Below are 25,794 nucleotides of genomic sequence, written 5' to 3'. Positions count from 1 at the left end.
TCAGCCTCAGCAGGCTCCTCTGAACTGGTGGTTGCACACACCAACACCAGGTTATTCTGCTCTAAGCAGTGGAATCATGACAAACCCTGTCACAGGGAGAAGGTACTCCACTGAACTGTACAGAGGATGGATCCTGCTCATTTCTCTCTTAATTTCAAAGAGCTTAGTTCTTTCTCTGTGTCTCCTCACCTTCACACTCAATCTGGTTTGCAATCTCAATTACAAATCCAAACATAACAATCATGCTGCTTCTACTGACAAGTGTTTGCCTACCAGCATGTAAAATATTCAGTCTCTGGCATTGCTTAATGGATGGTGAATCATCACAGGCAGCTCCCACCAGCTGCACCTTCAGTTTGCCTTCTTTCACTCTTAGTTTGAACAGCCCCTGCCAGGAGGTCTTCATAACAGAGGCTCCACCTCTGACTTGGAACTCACGACCCTCACTCCACCTTCCAGGCCTTTCTGCAGGCTATTCCTAAGGCCTTTCTGATATACCTGCACCGTCCACCCAGCTTCCCTTACCCTGTGGATTTTTTTTTCTAATACATCCTCTCATATCAGCTTTACTCATGCAATATTCCCTTACTTATAATCATCGAGACCAGTGCAGGAAAGAATAAATACACAGGTGACAGTAAGGTGAAAACATGCAAGATGGGGAAAGGCTGATGAAGGGAGTTGTGATAAAAACGAGCCTATGCAGCTGTGATTAAAAGCCACAGGCACTACAGGGGCCCTGGAGCTGTGTGTACTTGGCCAAGATTTCTCTCTTGCCCTCCATCAGAGCTGCACCACTGCTGAAGGTCTTGCCTCGTGCCAAGTTCCATCGTGCTGGACCACACCTCCACCTGCAATGCAATCTCTTCTCTTCCCACTATTCCAGCCCAGGCTGGAGTCAGGAAAGGAGCAGTGCTCAGTGCCTGAAAGAGAGACTGGAGAGAAGCCCCGGGCTGAGGCTCTGCTTGGGCAAAGGGAGAGCAGGAAGTTCTACCAGCCCCAAAGATGCTGAGTCGCTCTGCACTGTGAGATGTCTGTGCCAAGCCTGAGGCAGCTGTTAATGTCCCATGTGAAGGAATTCAACTTCTCAGAGTAATTTTTAACAAAATCTTTAGAGAAATGGTCTCTCTTTCAGTTGTGTTCTGCATCTAATCACCAAGGCCGCTGGAGCTGCTAACTGTAATTGGTAATAATCACAGGAGAATGTTACTCTGTGACAATTCATTTTCTGTAATTATTACTCTATTCTTCCAAGTTACCTAAATGCTGTGCTTACAGCTACAACAAGAACATTCCCATTGCCAGCTCTCAAATTGTTTTCACTTTGAGAGATGTACAATATTGAAAGCAGATGTACCAACTTGAACCTTTTTTTCTGCAACATACTGTAAATGTTTTTAAAATGTGACTTGGTACAATGCATGTCAAACAGTTGAATTCAAGGTAAAATGCGCTGCCAAAACCAGAAGACAAATGAAGTTTAAAATCAGTTTTGACAGATAAAATGGAGATACTTTGAAGCCATAAATCAGATGGCCAGTCTCTAGGAAGTCAATAATGATGTATCTTTTCTCTATATTTATTATCCTGAAAATATACAGAAAAACAAGTTGACAGCAAAAAGCAAATCTGTACCTCAATATCTAAAACACTTTACCCAAGTGGCCATTGAAGTATGAACAAGTTCATCTCCCAATATTTGCCTGTTGCGAAGACAGATGAAAAACTAATATTTGTACATCTCAGTATTCAGAATCATTGTCTAAAATAAACATTTCAGCCTGATCCACTTTCCATAAAGCGCAAACCCACATTCACAAACCAGCAGATATCTGGATTATATTTTTTAACATTAATTATGAGCAAATCATTGACTGTTTCAAATAGGGTTTTTTTGGGTTTTTTTTTGGGTTTGGTTTTTTTTTTTTTTTTTTTTTTTTTTTTTTGTGAACTTATGTTCCAGGAAAGAAAGGACACAAGGAAACAAATTCTGCTTGTAAAACCTTTTTCTGGTTGGTTATACTGGGTCAATCTCTTCACATGTAAAATGATGCATGCAAATAAAACCAAACCAAAACAGAGAAGGCAAAGAAAAATGTTTTCCAAGTTCTGCAATAGAGTGCTTACAGTGTTTATACAAATAGTAAAGTCTGGCTAAAACAAGCATCTGACAACTCTGTGCTGCTTTCAGACACATGACTCCTATTTGCCATTGATCCCATGGAGGCCGAACTGGGTGCCCAGGCAGAGCCCCAGTGAAATCCCAGGGACAATGCATGAATACAGACTTTTACTTGCACTCATGCCACTGCTAGATTAGATCTTGTGTGTTGTGCACTCCACTCCATGCTCACTCAACATGCTCCTTCTGAAGCCAAAGAAATCTTGATATAAACTGTCCTGGAGGAATTAGTTACTAAATAATACATAATAAACAAAGGCCCAAGAAATTAGTGCACTGAAAAATAACTTTCACCTCCTGGCTTTTTTTTTTTTTTTTTTTTTTTTTTTTTAGTTATAAATTATACTCTCAATCTGCTGCCACACATTCTGTTTGGACACCGATGAACTCCCTAAAGAGAGTGAGGTCTCTCAAAATGGATTCCCCAAAATCAGTCACTTTTAAGATGCAGCTGGTGCTAGGCCATCCTGTCTATATTGGATATCAGGAAAAATTCCTTCAGCAAAAGGGGTGGCAAGCATTGAACAGGATGCCCGAGAAAGCACTGGAGTCACCACACCTGGAGGAATTTAAAAGGTGTGTAGATGTGGTCCTTAGGGACATGGGTTAATGGTGGACTCAGTAGGGCTGGGTTAGAAGTTGGATCTTAAGATAAGTCTTTTCCAACCTAAACAATCCTATGATTCTTGGAGCATGCCCTTGCCAAAAATGGTTGGACCAGATGATCCATTATGTTCCTTCCACCCTGGTATTCCATGACTCAAAATGCAGCATCTGATAGTAAACTCACCAAGATTTTAATGAGGAAATCTCCAAAGGCTGCAGGAGAAATAGCTGTCACAGCAGCCTCCTAAATTGTCAAATCAGGAGGGAAAAGCCTGGATTTGCACATAAATCCATCAATATGAATGTGCCAATGCAAACATTAGTATGTGGGAATACTAATTCAGGACAATCTGTAGAGATTAATACCATTACAACAATCTAGACAAACAGGAAAGTAAGACTCTCTTCAAATAAACTTGATACTGATACATTAAAATGGTTCTGCAATTTGCCTCAAATCACAATTGCAAGTTTTAGATCATCTGCAAAACAATAAAATCAGGACTAATCATTAAATCTTATCAGACTATCTTTGAAATCAAGATTTTGAATTAAAACAGGCAGTATTTTCTTTTAGCTGCTTAAGATCCCAGCACTCCTTTTAAGTGATTTTATGCATTAGTTACTCTAAACTGCTTTTTATAAGCACCCAGCCACACGAGGCAGTGAGGAGCCTTTCACCAGCAGCTGGGTTTAACAAACAGCCATCCTTTGCAAAAGTACTCTGCATCCTCTGAAAGGCCATCCATGACCAGTATCTATTACAATATCTATTATCTCTCCTTGCTTTGGCCCTGACACAAGGTGTTGTTGGTTCTTCTCCTAGCACAGGGCAATGGACCTCAGGAATTACCTCAAATCAGTATGTACCATCACTGGCTCTGGTAATTACTGCCAAATTTTCCTAATCCACAGAGATTAGCATTTAAATGACAGATGCTTGAGTTTTAATCCTATCACACACATCTCTATGTCAGCTCCTTTGGAATTCAACAAAACTGCCATGAGGCTCATGAAAGTCAATACATAAATCATCTGGAAGAGGGGGGAAGAACTCAACACAGGGACAAGCAAAACTTGTTTTCTTAGTAAAACAGCATTTTCCATAGTTTGTGGTACCACATGCTCCCGTTCCTTTAGGTATTATGTTTAAAATACAGCTAAGATTTTTGCCAATGCCAGGTTTTCCCTTGCAAGTTCTTATCCTACAATTTATGGTATTTAATGGATCGCTGAGCTGCTGCTCACAAAACGAGCCCTGAACAATTTGCTTTGTCAAATGAAGAGAACACCCAAAGCAACCCATTCATCACAAGATCCTGAACCTTGCCCACAAAACACTGCAAGTACATAGGAGCATGTGGAAGGCAGCAGGGCCCCATTTCATTAGTATCAAAATTAATCACTGCAACATGGAGACCTGTTGGTTAGGCTATTTTATAGATACAGCAGTCAAAGGCAAAACCGGGAACAAGAAGTGTTCCCTCTCTAAACACTGTTGCTTAGAAACCCTGTATTTTTAAAATCCTAGCACTCTAAATTCAGCATTGCCTGTCAGGATGGGATTTCAGCACAAAACATGAAGGTATTCTGAGGCCAGTTTCCTAATTTGCACTGTACCATATACAGAGTTCTTTTTCATAGCAATACAGTGACACTATCAATTGGGAAAAGGAAACAGGAAACTGAGTACTTGTTCATTATTCATCTCTACCATAAAGTCAAATTTCTTTTTCTAGTGCTGTGCAAACAAAACAAGACAAGCCTTAACCTCACACAATGTACAGAATAAGAGACTAAAAAGGATACAAAGGAAAATGCACTTGAAAAATAACATAAGCACAAAACTTAAAGCATTAAATAAATAATAAAATTAACCAAAAATATACAGCAGTTATTTGGTTTTGCTAGAACAACTTGCTTGAAATACATCCTTTGTTCTTGGAAAAAACAAATGGCACAAATTACACTTAACTACACTCTGCTAAGTCATACCTGACAGCTCACAGGATGCTGCTGAAGCACAGACACATCTGTTTGTAGTGTCTATGTTGTGTTTTATTATCTCCATCCTGCTGCACTGCTTCCTTGCCTCTTAGGTTTTTACAGTCTACAAGTTTTCTTATTTAGAAGACCCTTCAATTCAAGTAGTCTGGATTGCACTAAGGAAAAAGTGATTTTTATAAAATTAAACATCGTTTCTCCAAAACAACAGTATTTTTACTGAGATATGCAAACATCTGGAGATGAGACTTACTTACTTATTCATTGAGAATGAATTTTTGTAAAAGAGAAACATAGGACAAAGTTCCCTCTGAAAAACAAGAATGTGAGGCAGAATAAAGACATTAATTCTCAGCTCTCAGTGACTTAATCTCCATGGTTTTTATTATAAACTAATTAGGAACAGTAATTTAAAATACTTAGCAAATCAAATCCTGACCTTGCAACCAAAACCTTATCTGAAGTCTGTGAGTTTATCTAAGAAACAACAAAATCAGTAAGAACTACAGGGATTGGGCTTTCGTTCTTTGAATTTTACCTTGACTGCACCTATTTTAATTATCCCTATTTTCCCTCGGGCACTACCACCCACCACAGACCTTTGGTCACATCCCTGCAACATTTCACCGCCTGTAACTCTTCATGCAGCAGGTCAGGCTGTGCTATAGAATGTGTACAATTTACCATTCCCAGCCCTAAAGGATGCACCGTTCTCACAAGGATAAACTCAGCTCTACCTATAAATGTCCCTTCTCCTCCTAATCCAAAGGGATGGCAAAGCTGCTGTCTTGCCAGAAAAACATTACGTCTCCAAGCTGACACTGACTACGACCCTGACCCTCTAAGGCATGTTACATCTTGTTCTCCAGCCATCAAGTTTTAATGTCTCTTGTGTAATTCACAGAACAGTGATGCTTGCAGGAGATACCGAAGGCCACGGTTTTATTGCAATGTGACGTACCCTGAAATCAATGGTGGGGCCTCAGCTTAAACAAAACAATACTCTTCTACATATTGTTTAGAGTGTTTAGCACAGGGGCTCTTACTTTACATGAGTGTATAGTGTGCCACAGACATTTCTGAGCGTTTCACCGCTGAAAGTTTCTTAACGATTCTCCACTGAAATGCTCGTGTTTACATGAACAGAACAATGCAAAAAAAAAAAAAATCTGCAAGACAAAATCTGTCTTCGTTCTGCTGCAGCAACAGTCATCACCACTGTGGGGTTTTAGTTCTCTCTCTCTACTGGTGACATGCTTGAGACCTCTCTGTTGATTCTTTAATAAGGAAATTGGTAGATAAATTTACAATCAGCCAACGCAGTCCTTAAATATTATCAGACCACATTTCTGAGAAAGGTCAACCGAGTTATCTGAAGCTAATATTTTTGTTAAGATTGCAGATTGGCTCAGTGAACAGAATAAGCGTTTGTGTAATGATTGCCTTTTCTTGAAATCAAGTAGCAACAATGGACTCATATATAAATATAACGAAATGCAAAATAAAAAGAATGCATTGTGCCAGAAATTATTTCTTTTTCCTTAGGTTTTCACCCTGCCAACTTTTTAGTAGCTTGGCTAAATCTGAAGATTTATTTTTTGTTAACTCAGTTGAAGTTTAGCAGAGACTAAGTTTTTTAACACAGTCAAATTTTCTTGAAAAGATACTTTTATGTGGAGAAAAATGATTGCTAATTCCCTAAATATTTTTAAAATCTTCAAACACACTCAATTCTTTGCCAAAGTCAATGGAGCCAGAAGTTCCTCAGATGCATCAGTACTGTCGCTGTCCTAACTTATGCTTTGAACTTGACAGGACTTGCAAGCACATCAACATTGAACAGTCAGGTTTGGTGTAAAATTAAAGTCTCAGGCACTGGCAAGTGGCTCTGACACTCAGCAAGCTCCATGTTCCACTGCTATTGGTGCCTTTTGGATGCTCCCAGATGGAATTAGTGGTATTAGATGGCAGGATAACAATTCTTGACCTAAATAGCTAACAGAGGTCCTGCTTATACAGATTTCATGCACATGAAAACACAATTAAGTACTATTTTCAAAAATTAGCTTTTAAACAACAACTACTAACTGCAATTCTGGAAGAGTTCTTCTTTTATAAGAAGAAACAAATAAAACTTTAATTCATGACATTACAGGAGCAATAAACAACCTCTCTCTTGGTGAACTATGCCCAAAAGAACAAGGAAAGCAAAAGGCATCACAGGCTATTCAAACTCCGAATTTTGTAAATGTGACTGTCCAGTACAAACTCCAGCATAGACAGATTCCAGCAACATGAAATAAACTGTACAAATTCCTCTAAGTTTTACTGCATCACCTCAATGCAGGAAATACTCACATATGTGAATTAACAAAAATGACAGATAGGACTGATATATTTTCAGTGGTTAATGGAACTCATCTTCCATGTAGCCCATATATTTTACTATCCTTTGAACAACAGCTCTTTACTGTCTGAATCTTTAGGCCTCCCTATCAAGTTCAACACTTCCATCACAGCTGATGTATTTTACTGTAATTTTCTTAGGACACCTTACCTAAGGTAAGGTTAGAACACCTTTAGCTTTTCCTTCAACAGTATATTATTATCTTCAAAGACTGTGGTGCCTATGTCTACTTCAAGGCCTGGAATGTAGATGGTCCTTGGACTAGAGCAAAGACTGAAACACTGGAGCTGATAATTCACATTTTAGATAGCCCTCAGGCAAGTCATTGAATTCAGCCTGCACTTTATGGTTTTCTAGTAAAATGGGAGTAACCGCATTTCTGCATCTCACAGGGATACTAACAAAATAAATATATTAAAGACAGAGATACCCGAGTTCTGCAGGACCATACAGTCACCCTACATCAAGAAGTTATTGTCAAAACATTGCTGTCTGGCCACTCCCATTTCAATGCTTTATGTATTTGTTGGAAAGACCTAATAGGAAGCCTTCACCAAAAGTATCTTAAAATATAGCCAGAGAGCACACAGGGAATTGCATGAGCTTTGTCAGGAAGAAGTCTGAATAATTCAAACAGGCTCCAGAATTGCAGAGACATATATGTTTTGGGATACTCACTGGAGCTAAGCCTGAACTCTAAACCTCCTAAGCCTCTGCTGACACTGCCAGATAGGAGGAACCTTCATGGTTGATTTCAGAGCACAGGACAGGATCTTCAGAAGCAATCCAAGGAATCATCAATTCAAGTGTCCCTCACAGACATGCCTCCTATAACAAATCAACTGGTGCAATGGGAAAGGGAGAAAGAAAGCTTTTTTGAGTAGACTGCTGTACCTTTTACAATCTGTCTTCATTTCTGGCAAATTACAATCTGTCTTCGTTTCTAGGTCAGACTGCACGGCAAGGCCCATTCCCCAACAGATCACCCACTGGAGAAAGGAGAGGTAGCCAGAGCATTGCCAGAGAACATTTCAGTGAAGCTTTCTGGGGCAAGTAAGTGGAATTTAGCACTCAGAGAATAAAAAGACTGAAAAATGCTTTCTGAGAATTAGGGTTTTGATGAAAATAAAGTAATAGCTTAAGGCAAGGAGCAGCCAGAAATCAGGTACAGTGCAGTTAGCCCAAGGCTCAATCAAATCTGAACTCTGGCTCTATGCAAAAGTCCAGCTTAAGACAATAATTTAACATATTTTCTTGCAGTATCAGATTTCAGTCACTGCCCATTCACCTTAAGTTGTGGCCTAGTCACATTTTCACCATTGCATTGACAGAGAAAAACAACAGAAAGGGACAAAAGCAAAAAAACTAAATGGAGCCCTGGAGTTCCTGTCACCACTTTCTCTCTCCCTTTTCCTCAGCCTGTTTGCTATTGGGCCATCCCAGCCCTCACACCCTTCTTTCCAAGGCCTCAAGGCCTGTCATCACCAGGGAGGAAAACAGGCACATCCCTCCCTCCAGCCTGCCTTGGGAATCTGGGATGTTTGCAGTTTCCACATCCATCCCAATGACTGCTGCCAGCAGACCCTCACAGGAAGCAGGAATGGCTGTAGGATACACCCTGCTCCAAGACTAAGGATATGCCCAGGCCAGGGTCTCTCGTCATGAAGCTGCCAACAATCCTTTATTGCTCTGGATTACAGCTCAGAAGGCCAAACAACCTCATTCAAACACAGTCTTTGGCCAGGACTGGGTGTAGAGATCTTCAACACTAGAGTAGGTGGGAAGAGAACTTTCTCCAGACTCCAGTCTCCACTGAAGATTTGGGAGTGCTCATGGAATACAAACAGCTGAAAGAAAATACTTCCTTAAAAAGGAAGGCACCTTTCTTCCCATTTCAGTTCCCTTCCTTCTGCTTCGTCCAGTTTAGAGGACTTACGTGATTTTGGGATCAACACAGAGTTTCAGATCCTATGTTCTTTTGGAGAAACACCATAAGGAAATCAGCCAATTGAATCAACAGAACCCATATCGAAAGAGAATTTGCTGATTTTTTTCTTCTTCTTTTTGAGCACTCAGGAAAGGAAAAGAGATGACTTGTCTGAGGGGAATGCTGTAATTTGAGCATGGAAATAAAATTGCCAAATTTTTATGCTACCAGAAATTCTCCCAAGAAGGGTATTTCTTCAATAGAACAGCAAAGGCAGTTTTGAATGTCCCAGGAAACTAACAGGGAGATACCAAAATGCTCTGAAGTCAGAAATAGATGAAGAAGATTAAACTGGTTTCGATTTCTTTTTGAACTAGAAAAAAAAATTACTATATTTAAAGAAAACTCAAAAGATCCAGAATTCTCCCACACTGCAAGGTGGTAATTTTCTACTTATCAACCATTTCATAATGTCTCGTACAGGACTTTCCTGAAGTAAGTGCAACCTAATTTAAGGTAGCTGTCCTTTCAGAAAAGAGCTGAAGTACCTTTCACGGAGAAGGAGGTGCTGCAGGGAAAGACTGTACATGTGGTTACTCACAAGTGAGCAACTGACACGAGGTGATTTGTTACTCTCTAGTAATTTATCCTGATGCCAAAGCCCTGAGGCCCAGTGCCTCCATGAACACATCTGCTCCTATCCACAGGCTCTTTAAAAGAGCCGAAACATCAACACAATAGTAATTTGTCTCCTAGCAGAATCAGAGACATTTATGCACCTCAGGAGCAATGACTGTACACATGGAATGGATATTCTTGGAAAACCTGTAAAGTTCAGAGAAAATCTTGGGAAGGAAATACTGTCTGTCCAGCCATTCTCATGTATGCTGTGTGAGACTGCCTGACTTACCCAGGATGGTTCTGTGGATCCAGCTGATCAGAACACAGATCCCCAGAACTTGTGCTTGTGCCTCCATCTACTGACACACAGCACAGCCCAGTCAATCCTGCTGCTGGGAGATCATGGGGCAATTCTCAGCTCACACCAATCACCAAAATTCCCTGCACTCCAGCATTGACTCCAGTTCCTTTTGCAAAACCACTCAATTTTAGGTCCAATGAATAACTCAGCTTTCATCTCCTATCTGCTTGTTGCAGCTTCATGTGGCTCCTAACTGCTCAATTTTGCAATTTCACTGGAATCTCCATTAGATCCATGACTGACCTGATACACTACCAATCAGCCAAAACCAAAGCCCTGAATCAAATTAAACAACCATTTTTAAAAGCAAGGACAGGTTTGCTTATCCAAGTTCAGACAGAAATAAAAGCTCTTCACATTCCAGGACAACCTCTCAGTATTTTCCATTTTCATTTACATACCTTATAAAAATAGCCAACATTTCATGATATATACTCACAGAAGTTAGTCCCTGAGGACAGATGCAATTTTTGTTTACATGGAAAACCTGTCATAAGGATTATGGGATATATGAGCGTTACTGTTAGCTGTTTGAATTGTGTCCAAAGAAAAAAATTAACTTTGTAATTAAAAAAACAAACCCTGCCTGAGGCTAGGCAAGGAAACGAAAAAACAGTGGAGTAGATGCTCTGTTCTGGGGGAAAAAAGCACACTGTTCAGCGTGGCATCTGGCAGAGCCTTGATAAGCACAGAATGGAACTGCCTAGAGAAAAGAGCAAAGGGAAAAAAAATTCCAAACCCTCCTGGGAAAGCACTAAAACACACGCAGAACAAAATGTGCTTGAACTCAGCACAGTTTAAGTACTCCAGGAGATTCTTCTAACATCTAGTCTTCCAAGAGTAAATCCCAGAGAGACAAACTCACCCCAGAGCCCAAATCAGTTTTCCCACTTCTCCAGAGAGTTCCATCACTGATGTAACAGGATGGTGCTTTCCTTCCTGCACAGTACCAACAATTCACAGCACTCACAAATGACAACAGCAAAGTCACTACCACCTTGTGGCAAATCCTGCAGCTCCACTGGAGCAGGTGCTGTAGAACATCCTACAAAATCTAAGAGATATGACACAAAAAAATAGTCTGGGGATACAATACCAGCAAATGCCTTCCTCTGCACTTCTACAATCATTTTAATATAAATAAAAACAAGTTAAAGAGTTATTGATATCAGCAAAATATTTTAAACAAATTCATGGATGAATTTGAAACTTGTGATGAAGAAAAATGCAAACCATCTTCCCTCCCCATTAAGTAATGTATTTAGTATCTAAAAAACAGTCTTGATATCTCACTCACCATACTCTTGACTTCATTACAGGTCATAAAATATATTTCCTTCCAAGACAGAACTGGACCAACCAAAATGCTTTTGTAAGCAAAATGTGAATGTATGAGATCTCTACAGATGAAAAGCTATTCCAGCAAAGTCTGCTAATGTGCAGAAATATCAGCGTTCTGCCCGGCTTTATATGGAACTCCTAGACAGACCCTCTGTAACTCAAAAAACAGAATAAAATAATTTATGTTCCTTGTGTATCTATTGGCAATAATACTTACACAATTTTAATGAATTTGCTGGTAAATCAATAGCTCTGTTTCTGTTCTGCATTACAAGTATTACTGCATGTCAAATAAATCATTGTAATGAAGTTTGATGAGCAAAGAGTTTGATGGTGGTGTTCCATAATTATAAACATCAGCAGCAAGACTTTTTCAAATCATGAAAGGAAAAGTGCTTTGATGATTGCAAGTAAATTCCCTGATTAAAATTACTTTAGACATTTCAGGCAATGGAAGTTTTCAAATCTGGCCCTGACCTTTGCTCTCCAAAATACATCTCTTCATTAGTAAATTGCATTAGGTTTAATCATCAAATAATAAAGACACTGAACATCACAAAAGCCACAGTACACAGTTGATTTATTTATGCAAATTTTAGAGATGCAATTGCTTGAGACATTTTAAAGGTATCCAACTTCTAAGGAAAGAAAAAGCTGTATCAACCTGATGGAAGTATTTGCTGCCTTCATATGGAAAGAATCAAATGACTGAAGAAATAAAGTATCAGCTGGAATAGACACCACATTATCAAAACTATAAAACATGACTTATTTTCTATTTCTCCTTGACACAAGCATTAAATTTAAAACTATAGCTAATGCTGGGTCAGGTGCAGGATTCAATAAAATCAAAATCACCTTCACCATTTCTGCATTTTTTTTCATTAGATTCCTCCTATCTGCATATCAAACAACACCCTGATTGTCTTATATGCATGAAGAAACCAACTGACCCAACTAAATAGGTCTTGCTGTGAACTGTAAACAATTTAGGTGTTCCCATCAAAGAATAATACCAAACAAACCTGGACGGTGATATCAGAACAGATGTGCAAATTGCCTGCTTGGAAATAAACAAGGTTTACATCACTATCCAACGGAAAAAATGGGCTTTTACAGGATATTTTTTTTTTTTTCTGGTCACTTCTTAACATCCTGAAATACTTCTATGTATTGTCAGCTATTATGTTTATTGTTCTTGGTTACAACAATACATTCCAACTACACACCAAAGACATTTTCCCAAACTCAAAATAACATGAAACATTCCCACTGCTCCTCCCTCCTTGTGTTTGTCCACACCTTTAGCCTTGCAGGGTATAACACTGAGGACCATTTTGGAAAAGGCATACCAAAAGAGCTGAGATTTCCAATCTTCCCAAGACTGAGCATGAGATTTCAAGGATGTGACAAATGGCACGTGCTGGGAAGTAGCTGCCCTCTGCTGCATTAGCTCAACTGGCACCTACACAAGCTCAAAGAATTGGAAGCAACAGAAACCTAATGAAAAGATCTGCATTTAGGAATATCTTCTCCACCTTCCTGATCCACAAAAGCAGTACAGGAACTTGGTGCTCCTCTGGTTTTGTACCTTTCTTACAGATCCCTCTGGGATTTGGGCAAGCACAAGAGCAAATCTCTCCTGAAAGCAGTATTATAAACACTGTGATGACAGAGTAATGCTCCATGAAGCAAAGCTAGAAAGGGAACGCAGCATTCCTGCTGAACAGTGAGAAAGAGATCCAGGGATCTTTCTTCACTAACCATAAGCCTGAGGGGAAAAGCAACCTAAGAGAGAATGCAGTTGCATATAAATGACAATATCCTCTATTACACATGAGTACCCCCACTCTGATCTTCAGGTCTATTTCAAAGATGCAGAAAGGAATTTAATGTTTATTCTGAGAGTTGCTCCACAAGCTCTGTGTCCAGAAAGTTTCTTTCCAGAACAGCTGTACAGACAACCCATCATAAGCTTTAAGGATAGTGCTACAGCTGGAAAAGGGGATGAATTCTGAGTCCACTTCAGATGCCATTCTACACATTAGACATAACCCAACCACTGCAAAACCTGAAGAACTTTTCAAGCATAAAACTCAGAACATACCAGCACAGCAGCTGAAGACATTTCCCTCACCGATGAAATGTCAGTGACAAACAACCTCACTTAAGAGGGCAGAATAGACACCGAACTGCAGCAACTCTATCAAGACAATAAAGAACATGATGTACAATGGTTTTGGGCATTAATTCATTACCACTGACTGCAAATACAATTCAAGCAAAGAAAATAGCCCTTGGAAAGAGGAACAGATAGATGGAGAAATGCAGATATTCAGGCATCAGCTGAGATGCCGTCCCTGAATGCTCATCCCTAGGAAATTCAAATAAATGGGGAGAGGCTTTGCTGGAGACAAGACTGGCCCTGCAACTGGTTGTAAAGGCATGGCAGGCAGCTAATCCCAAAGGGTGGGCAGCAGATTGGAAGGGATCAACAGAAAGGAATCTGTTGCTTTGTCTGCCAGTACACATTGGCAATACATCTTCGTAAAAGTTGTCTCTTTTTTTTCCTCCAACAAGTAATACCAGTACAATGAGAGACAAACTAAACCAGCTGCCCCTACTGCCATGTCCAAGACATTCTGCAGAGCCCATGGGCCAAATCTAGAGGTGAGCACAACCAAGGTTACAGGAAACCTACAATGGTGTGATTTAGGCCACCTCCAAGAGCCCTGGGCCTGTGTGTCATCCCCACCGAGACTCCCTCCAGCCTGGTGTGTGCTTCTCTGTGCCTGTGGCTAATCCATAAATCTCATCTCCTCACGCCCTGCCTGAATTTGACTCTCTGCATACAGACCCAAGTGAAGGATGTTTTGGGGAGCCCAGAGTCTGGGTTCTGACAAGACAGCTGAATGTTAAACACGTACTGAATCCCAGAGGGGGAACAGTGTGACTCTGGGAGCAATTAACTGCCATGTACAAGAGTGTAACTCCCAGAAGGGAAGGGACTGCTTCACTTACAGCAAATAGGACTAGTGTGTGTGTACATTAGTACATTATAGAACCTACTATAAATCATCCTAAAAGCAGCTACAGTAGTGAGAGGTACTTGTGACATGTTACCTCTGGGTTAGTCCCAACTTCTGCCAAGTAACAGGGAAATCCTGAAGTTTTTCTGAGGTGATTCCCAAGGACATTTTGGTACCTTACCCAGGGGAACCCAGCTGCTGCCTCGTGCAGTCCCAGGGAGTAGGCAGGCAGTGCCCACATGTACCCAACCCAGCTTTATTTTCACCTTCCTGAAGTTGTGCAATTCTGACTGAAATTCAGCACAGCCTCTTGTGCACTGCTTCCAACATCCAGAATCATTTTAAGTAGCACCCAAAAGTTAGCCAAGTGAGCTAACATTTTCCTTTGAACCCAGGAGCCTTTAGAAAGGTCAGTAAATTTTTATACAGTATAGAAGCGTGGTGTGCTTGCTACTTAACAATCCAGTTCTGTGCTGGATCTGTCACCACTACAGTAAAAAGTTTAAGTGTATCGTGTGCTTATAATAAATACTTTGCACAAAATTATTCATTCCACAGATGGACAAAAGGGACTTTAATGCTTACTTTGTTTGCAGAATGCTATATAAACCCTGCTAGTTACAGGCAAGAATATGGAAACCGTTTTGTTCTATTAAATAAAGGAAACAAGGTTCACGTTTTAAAATTAATTCAATGAAAACTATTAAGTAGCTGGCTGCGAATGCTTTGGGAATTTATATATACACACAGACATATACATTTTTACCTGATACTAATTTCCCTCCCCCCTTGCCTCTTAAACAAATACACTGTTAACCATATCATTCCCAAGGAGTTCTGCAAGAGAAGAGCTCCAAGTGAGATGGCACAGCAACATTCATTACCCAAATACTGCAGCCCTGCCACATCTTCCAGCAGGCACAAAGGCAGGATAAGCCAGCGGCGTTTTCTGCCAGCAGATGCAATTTGATCTCCCCTATAGTCATGTTGGTTTAATACTAATAGCTGAGGAGGAACAGCCACAGCCCTCTTGTCTCTTGGCAGTATCAGCATCACTTTGGGGATTAGTGCAGACTTCTGGCAAAGGAGTGATTTCTGAGAGCTTGTCTGTACTGGGCTTTGCCTTGACTTCAGCTCCCTTTGCTGGTTTCAGGGCAGCTGAGCTTTTGTCCTGAGCTGAGAACAACCTGACAGCCCCACGCCTTCTGCAGCCCGTTGTGAGCTTACAACACAAACCTAACCAAGAATTTTAAAACTGCTCCTTCCCCAAGGTTCTCAACTTTCCAAAAGCAAAGGTGCTGGCTCTAAGGTGTAATTTCCCTCTGTGATTACAGACTCTGTTTTTATCCTCAACCACCTCTTCAGTTTTTCTACTTAACAACAAGCAAGATGTCTGATAACATTAGTCCTAAACATCCCCACAGCAACTGGGTGAGGCCACAAATGATGGGTTGAGCATCCAACTCACAAGAAAGTTGAGGATTTGATGAGAAGAGAATTTCAGTTAAAATAAAGCCTATTGTTTATCAAGAACCACAAACCAAAGCAACAGGAAAAAATATTAGAAAAAATAATGCATATAATTAGGAAACATCACTGGTTTCTAAAACACTTTCATAGAACTTTTTGTATCTATGTTTCTCCGAGCTTCCAACAACATATTTCTAATCTGTCACAGCACAAGTCACACATCATAAAAGTAATCATAACATGGCTGGAGTCAGAGATCCCTACACCACTCACAGCTACCCTACTGTGGAGCTTTTCACTCTCTCAGATGTTACTTCCCATGGCTCCTATATCTCTCAGAGCTTCATACTAACTCCAGATACAAATTCTGACTTAAATTAGACACTTGTATCAGGATGATAATTATGCATGTCTTTGAGAACTGTAAGGATAAGGTCTCAAATATTTTAGCTGGCATGTTTTATTCTACAGCTTCATCACTAATTTACTCTAATGACCTGTTTACTCTCTGGATTGTGTATAGTTCACAATGGTTTAAATTACTCACCTGCTTGCACTTAAACGTTTGGCTTCTATAAAATTATAGGTAAGTGAAATGCAAATGTACTTTCCAATGATTAATGCCATCCCTGTCAAAATCTCAGCTGGGTAAACACAATTCAAGCACACAGATTTATGCCACCTTTAACAGAACAATTTGGTGAAGATCTGTGAAAACCTCTAATAGAGATGTTAGTTTTTACTCCTGGCTTTATCTAACAGAGCTTTTAGCACAGCCATCTTCCATCATGTATTTTGAAGCTCAGACTAAATGAATATCTTTAATGACAACTCAGCAACCTTTCTGTGTAGTCACATTAAAAGCAGCAGGATATGATTTTAATCCAATTGGCTTGAGCAAATGCAACATTTAGGTAACTGCAAATTTGTATTCAGCTCATCTGATTTCATCAGTAGTTCAGGAGCTCTCACGGTGACATGAACACCTGCAATTCTCAGGTGTACAGTGGGAGATCAAGGCAAGACTCCAGGTTATTTTGCTCCATCTTGCTGGAACACCTTGACTCCAGAAATTTCTAAGTCATGCATATGCACAATCACACGGTGTTTCAGCATAGATTGTCTGTGTTCTTACTGAGATACAGCTCAGGATCCAAATAAAACTGAATTAGCACATCCAGGGAAGCTTCCAGCAACAACAGATTTACTCACCAAAATTACAACAAAGCCCAAGCATTTGAAAGCCAGACTAGATCAGTAAGACCATTAGGAATTTTTCACTACCCACAGGATAAGCATCCTGTTCTTATCAAAATCATACAGCATTTTAAGCGATGCTCTTTTTTTTGCAGTAACCACGTGTGCCAAACCTGAGAGATGTCCTTCAGCACACAAGATATATCAGTAGTTTAACTTCATGATACAAAATGGCAGGGAGAAGCAAATAAAGGAGAAAGAACAAGAGAACTATTGTTAAGATCTTTAGCTATTCAGAGAAAGAGAAATAAAATTCAAGCATGTTTTCTTATAAAATAACAGGAACAATTGGCTTTGTCAGCTAATTCCCTACAGGTTTTATTGGTCTCCAATAGAGCCTTAGATGAAGAGCATCATGCAGATGAACTCAGTGAGCTGGCATGTGTTTGGGAAATCCAGCAGAAGGAAGGGAGATAGTTGTTTGAGAGAGGAAAATTACAGTGTGTGAAGGCACAACAGAGGGAACAAGAGGATAACAGGATAAAGTGATAAAGCGACAAAGGATCAGGGACAAAGCAAATTATCAACTTTCCTGAAGACAAAGCAAGAAATTTAATACCCAAAGCAAAGGAACATTGGAGCAAACAACAGGATTTATTCAGGACATGATGTGATCTTATCACTGGAAGAAAATGCTGAAGATTTATCCCATCCATCATCTATCCACTCAAAAAAAAATCATTAAGAAATAAAGAGTTTCAGCTCTTCTTGACTACAAGAAAACTCAGATTTGTCTCAGAATAATCAGAGACAAAACCTGCACAGTACAAACTGCATAAGTGAACAGGAGAACGGCCTGTCAAATGTGAAACACTTTATTAGTAGAAGGTCAGTCAACAAAATTAATTTGTGCAAGATTCACACAAGGAAATAGAAGTATTGCTTTAGTGTTTATGCTTTGGAAATACTAAAGGACAAAACCCATGGAAATCTTCAATGCTGTTTTTAGAGCTGCTTTTCAGGGAGGAGCTGCCCTTTAAGTCTGAGTGACTAATGGCAACGAATGTAATCTGTTTTTTATTTGCAGTGCCAGGCTCATTTGGCTTGTGTAAAATGCAACCCTTTGTTTGGTAAACAAGCAAATTAAACTGGTGATCCAGAGAATCTTGGAAACTTTACTTAAATAAAGGAGCCTCCCTCTCTCAGAGTCATGGCTTAAAGTTGGAAGGTGTGTTTCCAGATTATCATGGCCTTTGCTGTCAAGATCCAATAAGTCAAATCTTTGTTAATATAGTCATGCCATATGAAAAATAAAAACAGTGAATAAACACCTATTTATTAATAAAGAAACAGCCTCAGCTCCTTATGAAGCCAGAATAGTGCTGTCTGATGTATTATAACTTAAATAATTACATCACTAGAAATACTCTGTGAAAAAAATGACAAGTATCTATACCAATGTTATGATAGCAAGACTAATATAAAAAAATAAAGAAACAGAAAGAGGAAAGAAAAGTATGCTCAGCGAGAACTGGATAATCCCTCCAAAATATTGCTAAGATTTGGAATCTTTGGAAAGATAACCTAAGACATATGTGAACCTTGGGGGAATATTCCATGTGAGAGGTTCCTTCCAAGCAGTGAACAGGTCCATAGAAGCCAGTGACACACTGGCAGCCCAAAAGGCAGAACCACACGGCATCACCCTGCTCCAGCTGAATGTGCCCATTTACTCACTGCCAGCCTGCCTGGAGCAGGAGTGCAGATATTCCCCAGGATTCACGTGAAGCAGCAATTTCCCTGTGGATCCAGGCAAACACTGCTCCTTGCTGGTAAAGCTGCCTCTCCTGAAAGCAGCCAGAGACAGAAATGCAAATGCAGCTGCTCATGCCAGTAAGAGTAAACTGCTTTGCTCTGCCCAGCTCTCAGCACCCCTGGGCAGAGCAGAGGCTGCAGTGACAAAGCCCATGAATTTTGAGTGTGTCTGAGGCTATTGCAAGGAGCAAGTCAGTGCTTCCCAGGCACTGACTATTTCCAGACCATGGAAAATGCAATACTGAAAACAACTCGTTGATTCTCATGCTGCAGTTCTTCCAAAAAATAAATTAAGCAAAAATGACACCCTCTGGCTGCCTGGACCGAGCTGTTGTTTAACATCTTAGATGAGACTGCTGTCAGGTACTGACAGAATTTGGAAAATGCTTGCTACAGAAACCAAAGGCTAAACAACACAGATACTCCAAGGACATTGCTGGCCAAAACACTTGTTTCTCCCCTTCCTGCAGAACTAAGGGAGCAGGAGCAGCATTCCTTCTGCTGCATTATCAACAGATCACTGTGCTGAACTCCAGGCAGTTGCACATATTTAAATGCACAATTCAAGTTTAAAGGAGCTGGGGAAGATCTAATCTTGGCCCAGTGACATACAGGGTGAAGTAACCCGTTCCTAAAGACCAAAGTGTGTTTGAGAAACTGGCAGTCAGAAAACACAGCTTTCCACCTACAAACAGAATAAGCTGTTAAGAAACCAGAGATATGGTAAATCTAAAAGTCCTTGCCATCGTTTTCACAGGCCTACATTTCACAGTAAGGCTGTAACGGCCCTTGATTTACAAATTGAAATATGCAAAATGAGATAAATTGAAGCAGGTTCCTTCTGAGTTGGGACATGTCTTCCATCTCTAGTGAGTAACACAGTTGAGCACACATGTAAATCCATTTTATCTGCTCTTTCTCATTGTGAGGTTAAGCTCAAGACAGCAATAAACTCCCTTCTGAATTGTTTTGATTTTGTTGGTTTAAACTTGATCCTCAATGCTTGAATTTTTTTTTTATTTGATTATACACACTCTTTCAGGAAGGAATGCAGAGGGCTCTCCAACTTTCAGTTAGGATGATGAGATTACCTTGAATTTTGTAACACTGCAGCTGATATGTTAAACTGAAGATAGAGTACCCTTTGCCCCAGGTATGTGTGATTTCTAAGAATCTACATATGCCAATATCACTGTTTGGATATTAACTCAATGCAAATTCAGCAGCCAAAACACAAATTAGAGCTGGTGGTAAACCAACTCCCAATCTGTTTGGGATCGTGCAATGAGATCCCCCAGGAATTCGCTGTAATATTTTGGCTACTCTTAAGCCTGCTGCCTGTGTACGTGGTCACAAGCAGACAGTCAGACCAACACCCTAATAATAAGCAAAATATGAAATGCCATGATAGCTTGAGATAAAACTCTACCACACACTCATGCACTCGTTGTTCTTTTTCTTTCACTGATAAATCATCAGCTGTTAGGGGCAGGGGGGAATTTATACCTTTTTTATCTCCTGGATCTTCCCTAACCCAGCACATTGCCAACACCATGTTAACGGTTTTTGAATATGCCCCTGAAGAACAAAGATACTCCTTTTGCCAGATCCCAGTATTTACAAGCAAGCCCAAATCTGTGAGAAAATTCAATTGAACGCAGATGGCAGGAAATTCCTCTAAAATGACAGTGGCCAAATTCAAACCACAAGACATGAAAATAACCCAACGTACTAGACATGAAGAACATATCTTATAGATTTTTCCTCATGCAATTCACAATCTGTGATTGATTACTGGGAAGACAGACTGCAGATTTATTGGACTTCTGTAGAACAAGTATTCCATTTGCAACAATTAAATCTTATGTGGTTGAAAAATAGGTTGGAGGAACCAGTGGATGGCTCTGACACTGAGGAATGCATTTCTAGGTTGCCCGTAAGACTGTAGCTTGTTTAATTTTGCACTGCATCCCACTGTGCATGGATTTGTTAAGTGTAATTAAAAGGATTGACTCAAATTTTTTGTCACTGTATCAAAAAACTAGACTTGAGAAATATTATTTGTACTATCATAACTTAAGTCTTTCATCAACAGAAGCTTTCCATCTTTTTTGTGACTTAATAGCTATCTTAATCATTTTGTGTCTTTAAAAAAATTTTAAAAGGTGCTACACACATGGCAACCTGCAGATGGAGGCTGGACAAACTAGTCATGCTTCAAACTCATATGAGGAGGAAGATAGGAAGATGATGTAGTTTCTATGCCAAAGAGACCAGCTACATACTGGTGGCTGGACTAAATCTGGAAATCACTGAAACACCAGGAATGTGTACTTCTCTCTGTGTCTGCTGTAAAACTCTCTGGCAACCTGAGGACAGAAAGGCTGGGTCTGATATCAGACAAATCCCACCAACCTGCATCACAAGAGACAGAACAGCCATCTTCTTTCCTTTAGCTTTGCCTCAAATCCAGGTGACCAGGGAATTTTGAAGGGCAGCATTCACATGTTACATTTCTGCTACCACTTGTTTTTGTGTAGTTCTAGCAAATTTTCAGGATTATTATGGTTTGTGTCAGTACACAAATTAATTACTTGCCCTCCAGTTGTGGGCACTCTGGTTAGCTAACTAGAGACAGAAATGTTATCAAGCAGCTTAGCAATACCAGGAAACATGGGAATACCTGGCTGAGGAGAGCAGGGATAAGGCTGGAGGCTACAAATGAGTATCCCATTGGCTACCACTCACTGCCCCTAGTCCTGCTTTCTTTCTGACCACCAGGAGGAATTCAGCTCCTTCCCCTCCATTCCTTACCGCAGCTCTTGCTAGGACAAGACAGGCAGCAGAGCCTTCCTGCTGGCCCTCGTGGCAGGCAGAGGCTGTGTCCTGGCCACAGACTGTGTTGTACACACAGCAGCAGACAGAATCCTGGCAGCCCCTTCACTCTCTGCACCGACCCCCAAAGCCCTCCCCGGCCTCTTCCACGGCACATCCATCAGCGCTCACGGCATTCTGCCCGCGCAGCCAACGGGAAGCAGAGATCCTTGCTGAGCCTGCAAAGGATACTTGTCTAATAGCACACGAAACAAACACAACCTATTCTCAAATTAAAGACCATCTCCTCTCCCAGTCACTGGGAAACAGGTAGTAAAGGCAGCTTTTGGGCCCTGATGAGGGCTTGGCAGCCTCTCCTCTGGGCAGAAGGAGATAGTGTGGATAATCTGTTTTACAAAAACCTGGCAAATTGCTCAAGTATGAGCTGCCCAAAGATGTTTTTAGGCACCACCAGCTATGCTGATTTTATGAGTAACAGTAAGCTCTGTGCTGGGGCTAGGAATACCTCTTCTTTAACTCGTCTCCAGGTACCTTTTAATATAGCTATGAGAGCCTGGAAAACAATCTGCCTTGCAGACAAGCTTTCTCTCTCTCTGCCTTTATCCTCAACCTTCTCCCCGCATTTTCTTTTTCAAAATAATTCTTGAAACTCAAAAGCAAGAGGAGATATCAATGGAAAGAACAGCAAAGACATGAAAGCAATTATGACTCAATCATGAAAATATAAACAAGGCTGATTTTCAGTAAATTTATATGGGTAGAAATACATCAAATTTATTGCAATTGTTACCAAATGACAGTTGAAAATGCAATATCCACATTCTAATTTCTATATCAGTTCTTGGAAGGATAATCTGTCAAATAACTCCATTTCAATGCTTTAAAAGTGCATCAGAAGGGATGCCTGTATAAAAAGGTGTTAGTGAATCCGTCACATTTGATATCTGAACACTACCAAACCAGAGCACTGATCTGGGAGTAAAAGTAATGCTATTTTGACTCACTCATGTTCACTGAAGCCAATGAAAACCCTCCCACTGAGCAAAATCATACCCTTTTAAGGATGACAAATAAAATCTGGTGAAGGTTGGCAGGAATGTGATATGATTAACATCTGCCTTTAGCATCCATGAGAGAAAACTGGCTCTGTGCCTGACCCTGTGCTTTAGGTGATACAATTTCTCAAGACTTTTGTTTTTTTGAAGACTGCTGGACCTACTGAATCCCATTGCCTGGCCCTGAATTTCTCTCAGTTACTCTGATCCTGTAAACTCATGCTCTAGCTGAACTCAACTGCCAAAAAAGGATGCAGTCTTAATTTGAGGAGATAAAGAGTCTTCATATATTCTAGGGATGCTTTACATCTCTTATTAAGAATTTATTACTTTTTTCATTTTATTTGTTTGAACTCTGTTTCCAGTCCCCAGTTTTTGCTATGCTTTTCTTCTGCTACATTAAGAATACTTTAATGTACAGAACTTTATTGTCATCAAGTCACTCTACCTTCTAGCTTATCAGAAAAGTTAAGCACTCAGGTAGAGGAAGGTTTCTTCCTCTTTAATGCATTTTTTCCAACTTGTAATGTTCTACTGGGAGCAGCATAAAACTCTCTAACATCTCGGTGTATGTACTGCCACTGCTGCCCAGAATTCAGAACCACCTCAGGAGTTCAGGCTTTGCAGGACAGAGTCTCTCCTACTGCCCCAGCACTATACAATACCAGGCTGTGTTAAAATAATTTTTTCTCAATGGGTTCCAACTTGTCAAACGACTGAAAATGTACCTGTTAAACTACTCTGTTCTTGTCATGATTCAGCACTGAATCCACCTCCACATCCTGCAGGAAGTTCTATCAGCAATGGTTTAGGAGCTCTAGCCTCAAGTGTTAAAGGGCTTGACCATTGCATATGCAAACCCACTGGATCCACCTACTCTGGACTTGCTACTGTCAATTACTCTGAGCCAGCACTTTTATCTGCTTAGCAAATGTTTCAGCAATATCACATGATACGTGTTGGAGCTTTTATGGGTTTTGATTGTTTGAAGGTTTTTTTAAGAAAACCTCAAGCCATTAACCTCATAACCTCAAGGAAATCTGACATCAGATTTATTGGATAAGACGCACTTTCCTTACAACCACGCTAAACTAACTGCATGCCTGTTCTTCAATACTTCATCAAACCATGATATTGCCAAATATGAAGTGCCATTAACTGGCTCAACAGCACCCCATGTGTTCATTTTTATATGCTTTGGTCCAAAATCAATTTCATGCTACTTTTCACAGTGATGCCATCAGTAAACTTTGAGGCGTAAGGAAAAGAGCCACTCTAGTGATGTGACATATTAGCAGCAGTGTCCAACAACAGTCACAGAAGTCATAGCTCCTTAGTGCCAGAAACAAAACAGACACCCACTGGCTTTTTACACAGTGATCAAACAGAAAGACAGCAGAAATTGAGTGAGGTGGAGGAAAGGAGAAGTAGTAGAGTGTGCCCTGCTCACAGGCAGTCTCAGTAGCTGCTCTATATCCAAGGAACACACTGCAGAGCAGCTGGGGCTGTCAGAACCTCTCAGGGCTATTAAAACACCTCAGGAAAGCTATCCTATGGTTTTAGTAGTATGATTCATTTTAAGAGATAAGAAGATCTCTGAGATCCTCATTACCCTTTAATTTATTTCTCTGAAGCACCGTTTCAGTTTCACAGTGAGCCTTGTGATTCCTCCTCCCATGCTCAGCTCTGAGCACAGGGTAGCAATCTCAACTCCTGCCAGCACTGCAACTGGAGACAGAATTAGACATCTCCCAGCTGTGTGCATCAAGAGGATGAACTCACTGCAGACCTCTGGGGTCACCCTGGGCTTCATTCAAACTTGTGCAGGAGTCAGCAAAGCCAACTGAGTCATAGGCAATCTGCTTCCCACAGAGCCATCAGCTTTTGAGGATGAAGCAGCTGCTACTGCTGCAACATTGATTTGTGTCACACTTCTGATCCCATGTGACTCACCCCCACGTTCCCCTCTTATCCCTGTAGTTTCTTTGTCCCAGTCTGTCTCCAGGCCATGCTGAGGGCAGCACAAGACATCTATGTGGCAATGGTTGTCCAGTCACTCACCTCCCACTGCTGAAGAAGCACCAGAACAGCCACCAGGAGAAGGAGGGGATCACTCCAGCTAGTCAGAGAAACAGTAAGTATGGAGAGGAAAGGCCTATAAAGGGAAAAACTGACATTAGGTCTTGAAAAGCAAAGTTCCATTAATCTGGGGAGAAAGAATGGGAGATGCATCCTAGGAAGGTGGTTGTAGAGAGCGGAAGGCAAGTAAACAGCAATGATCCTACAGAATACACTGTAATTTGTTGTTTAAAAAGGGAAGCACGAGTGTAAATGCACAGGATTAAATTAAGGACAGAAAGCAGGAAAACACAGTCTGATCAGGGAGATCTATTCTGTTACATTCTCCAGAAAATACAATCCTTGGTCATACGGAGAAATCACTAGTGAACCTGCAGTAGAGAGAAACCTCACAGTGGCAGAAGGAGCATTTAGTCAAACAACACTTTTTAGAATTTAGGATAGAGAACATCATATCATACAACACTTCTGTATATAAGCATCAATAGGAATGGACAAAGGATCTGGGGACTCAGCTTCTGTTTCCCCACTTGCAAACAGGGTAAGTTCATGCCACAAGGGCAATGTAAAGATGAAAATGAACCAGAAGAGCCTGCAATACAAGATGCTGCAAAGAGTAGAGAATACTATTGCTAAAATGGGAGGAAATCTAGTGGAGCAAAGACAAGAAGTACCACCCAGGAGCAGAAAGAAAATGAAAAGGGTAAGGACTAAAAAATCATGACAAGCCTTACAAGAGCTCTGCTGTGTTTGCAGAATTGCCTGATTAAACTCTTCAAGGGCAACACACTTACTGTAAGTGATATCTAGTCTAACTCCTGTGTGAATCACCCCCCTCTCCATTACCTGCTCCTTGTAGCAAAAA

General features: G+C 40.5%; 1 protein-coding gene across 6 annotated transcripts in view; it reads right to left on the bottom strand.

Moving 5' to 3' along the window:
* Positions 1–25,794, bottom strand: part of GLIS1 (GLIS family zinc finger 1) — a 179,478-nt gene that overhangs the window by 109,886 nt on the left and 43,798 nt on the right. For 2 of the 6 annotated variants that reach the window (XM_085586238.1, XM_085586241.1), the window contains one exon: positions 24,912–25,005. The exons of 3 other annotated variants lie outside the window; for them this stretch is intronic. The gene's annotated coding sequence lies outside the window, so the exon portion shown is untranslated. Of the gene's footprint in view, positions 1–13,556; positions 13,635–24,911; positions 25,006–25,794 lie in introns of those variants that run through there. One more of the 6 variants, XM_085586240.1, reaches the window with a different exon arrangement.

Source organism: Lonchura striata, chromosome 8 (genome assembly GCF_050655825.1).
Source record: "Lonchura striata isolate lonStrDom1 chromosome 8, ASM5065582v1, whole genome shotgun sequence".
NCBI lineage: Eukaryota > Metazoa > Chordata > Aves > Passeriformes > Estrildidae > Lonchura > Lonchura striata.
This window is presented reverse-complemented; position numbering and strand designations above follow the sequence as displayed.